The sequence below is a fragment of the Sinocyclocheilus rhinocerous genome, unplaced genomic scaffold (genome assembly GCF_001515625.1).
Source record: "Sinocyclocheilus rhinocerous isolate Xijiao unplaced genomic scaffold, SAMN03320098_v1.1 scaffold1508, whole genome shotgun sequence".
Classification (NCBI taxonomy): domain Eukaryota; kingdom Metazoa; phylum Chordata; class Actinopteri; order Cypriniformes; family Cyprinidae; genus Sinocyclocheilus; species Sinocyclocheilus rhinocerous.
The window spans coordinates 546,837-550,484 of record NW_015660889.1 but is presented as its reverse complement, the minus strand read 5'-3'; the positions used below and the strand labels follow the sequence as shown (position 1 = coordinate 550,484).

Sequence of the window (3,648 nt, the reverse complement as noted above, 5' to 3'; positions counted from 1 at the left end):
CAGATGATCCGCGTTCGCCTCCTCTAGCGCTGACTTTATACTTGAGTAACGTTAACAGATTCACAACAGCGCGGACGTGCCTTCAGTTCTTTAGCAGGTATGTTAACGTTACTTTATATGACTAAATAAGACTGTTCTGAGGGTAGAAATTATCTGAGAAGGTTTAAACACGCGAAAAAGTAATGACATCTTGGCTGAGTACCAGGCTAGAGCTCTATGCAGTGTACTGTAGAGTGACAGGTTTGAAACGCATTGCTACAGAAGGTGGCAGCCATATATTGCTTCTGGACTGCATCACATCAGATGAATGTACGAAAGAAACACATTGGGATTTAATGTGTGTATATTAGCTACAGTAAGAACTTGAGTGTGAAACCTTTCAAATAATGCAGTTATGTTTCGATTGCCCACACCCACTGATTTTGCAAGGCAAACAACCTGCTGTACCTGCAGGGCAACTTCAGAGACTAGAACTGATCCTTAGTTACAATAGCTGCTACAACTGACTGACGGGTTTAAGATAAATGCTATCTTACAGAAGAGAAAGCTGTGTGTGCTTCATTGTATGTTAATATTTTCTTGGAACCTCATTTCTAGGACCTACATCCTTTTGGACCTTTTCTCATAAAGAACAATTTGTACAATTGAAAGGTTCCATGGATGTTAAGGGTTCTTATATATATATATATATATATATATACATACATACATACATACACGTACATATAGATGGATAATATTCATATATCATGATAGCATTTGTTGTACTGCCTTAAATAATTTTTTTATTTCATTGCTTATGTGACTTATGATATTTTATTTTATTTATTTTTCCCATTTGCTTTGGCTGTGGATTGTGGTCTGGACAATTCCTGGCTGATTTTGTGAGATCCCAAAATATGTGATGAGTATGCTTCATTTCCTAGATTAATATCTGCTACAAAATCTAGTTTAGGATTGGCAAATGAACCTTTATATAGACATGGATTTTTATTATAATCATTTTGTATTGCATAGTCCTGTAAAGTGTGTGTGTGTGGTCCATTTTGTTTCTTGTCATATCAGTTAGGATCCCCTCAAGGATCTCGGGACAGAATGGGAGTGTCTGGTTGACTTAGTGGGCAGGTGTTTGACGTGTGTTTCACATTGTATTTTACCGTTTGTACCCTAATGAGGCTAACTTCCACTTCTGACAACAACACACATACACATTAGATGGTGTGTATGTACTGGGTAGAGCATAATTGTGTACTACTGCACATTCCTTGACCTGCGGGTGTGGTTTCTGAGTACTACAGCCGGGGATCATGAGATATGACAGTTCCATTGATTACAGCAGAGCTGATAATGCTGCTGTTATACAGGAGGTGACGCCTAATCTACATGTCATATCTGCTGTACGTTACATCGATAAAAGTGTTGCCAAGCTACAAGAGTTGCTAAACTGCCTTATCCCCTGTAGCGACATCACCCTTTGTCCTCTTTTTCTTTTTTTTTCTTTTTTTTTTTTAAACACAGGTGGCTGTACGAGATGAGTAACCACTTTTGCATGTTGGCCACATGAGCAAGTTCAGAGAAAACTGTCTTTGGGTGGCACTGGTGGTGTCATGTGCTCCCATTGTGGTTCATGTGCATGATGATGCTTTGGATCCTCTTTGCAGTGCACATGAAACCATTAGGCCCCTAGTTGTATATCTGAGAACCTTTTTTCTGGTCAATCCTTAGAGAGGTGGTTCTGTTTTTACTATTTTTTTAAAAGTAAAATAGTGATATGACCAAGCATGTGCATTGGGCTTGAGGAAAGAGGAAATGGAGCTTGTGGTCTATGTGTAATTGTCATTTTTTCTCTCTCGAGGGACAGGAAGTTGAGTTCAAGTGAGGATAAGCAATAGATCCTAAGATACATACTGTGTTTATGTTTCATTTAGAATCGTTTATTACGAAAGAATGTACAAAATATAGATGGGGATGTAGTGATTCAGTGCACTGACTGTACAGAGCTGAAGAGCTCGTGTGGTTTTGTAGATGCACCCAAGTGTTTGTTGATATGCATTTGTGAGCCACTTTCAATAAGACAGGAATGACTGCCAGTTTAATGAAAGTCCTGTGACCAGACACACACTCAGTCGCTCTGTCTTCAGTTTAGCTTAATAAACAGATGCTGTCGTGCATCACGAGTAAACCAGAATAGTTGTTTAAAGGAATAGTTCACCCAAAAATGAAAATTTAGCTGAATATTTACTCACCCTCAGGCCATCCAGTCGAGATGTTGATCGGAACAGATTTTGGAGAAATTTAGCATTACATCACTTGCTCACCAAAGGATCATCTGCAGTGAGTGGGTGCCGTCAGAATGAGAGTCCAAACAGCTGATAAAAACAACAACAAGTAATCCACATGACTATAATCCATCCAAACTGTGTTTTTAAAAATAAACAATACATTAATTGATGGACTGGAGTTGTGTGGATTACTTGTGGGTTATTGTTATGTTTTTATCAGCTGTTTGGACTCTCATTCTGACGGCACCCATTCACTGCAGAGAATCCATTGGTGAGCAAGTGATGTAATGATACATTAAAAGGAGAAGTTTAGTTTGATGCAACAGCCGACAGATACTGAGCAGCATAAACTAATGTTTATTAGGGGTGACAGAATTGCAATTAGCAGAACTGGTGTTAAATTAAATCACAAGTAGTGTTTAATCAAATCACAGTGAGTTTAACAATGTTAAAGTCACTTGCTTGTAGGCTGAGGAAATAAAAAATGCAATACATGTCAGTGACGACTAGAGGGCGCTTATTTCAAAGATTTACCCATGATCATGTCTGCAGTGTTTTGTATAGAATAATACATTAGGGAAATCTCATTAGGGAACCAGTAGAATGCAATGATGATCCAAACAATATGGAGATGCTCGTTTGAATAATTTAGCTGTAGTCATAAACGGTAGTAATGGTTCTGTATGGATTCAGTGCTTGTTTGCGGATGTGCTCAGCAGTGTCATATTTATCTGCTCTCTGAGCATTAGCTGGTAGCATGCCTTCATTGTGCATTGATGTTCAGTAAAAAAATTTAAAAAATAAGGAAAGAAATTCCTGGCAGTGGTGTGTTAGCCCTCCTCTGTAATTTTTTATATATAAGCCCATTAGAAAATCAGTAGGCAGGATGCGTTCTATTGAACATGCAGTTAATATATCACCAGGACACAGTGCCTGGATAAAACCGATCAACATGGTCATGACTCCATCTAATGTTGTTTAAGGGTGGGAATGACTACAGAACAAAGCTTGTTTTAGTTTCTAAATTGAAGATTAATTTCTGATCTGTGCATGATGCATACAGTAAATGATTTTACAGCATTTGAATTAATGTTTTATTTTAAACAAATTTGTCACTAGTTTTTTTTTCTGAATTTTTTTAATAATGGAATTTACATGCAGACCAAGGGAATTGATCAATTACATTATATTTTTAATTTTAAAGGGGTCCTATTATGCTCTTTTACAAAGTCTTGATTTTGTTTTGGGGGTGTACTAGAACAGGCTCTCATATAGGTTGTTTGAAAAACACATTCTTTTTCACATATTTTACATTATTGCAACACCTCTCTCCCCAGTCTGGCATGAACGGCTCGAATAGTTCCTG

General features: G+C 37.6%; 1 protein-coding gene across 1 annotated transcript in view; it reads left to right on the top strand.

Moving 5' to 3' along the window:
• LOC107725836 (phospholipase D1-like) overlaps positions 1 to 3,648 on the top strand; it is a 34,682-nt gene continuing 31,034 nt past the window's right edge. The window contains exon 1 of the mRNA XM_016535235.1: positions 1 to 97. The gene's annotated coding sequence lies outside the window, so the exon portion shown is untranslated. The remainder of the gene's footprint in view (positions 98 to 3,648) is intronic.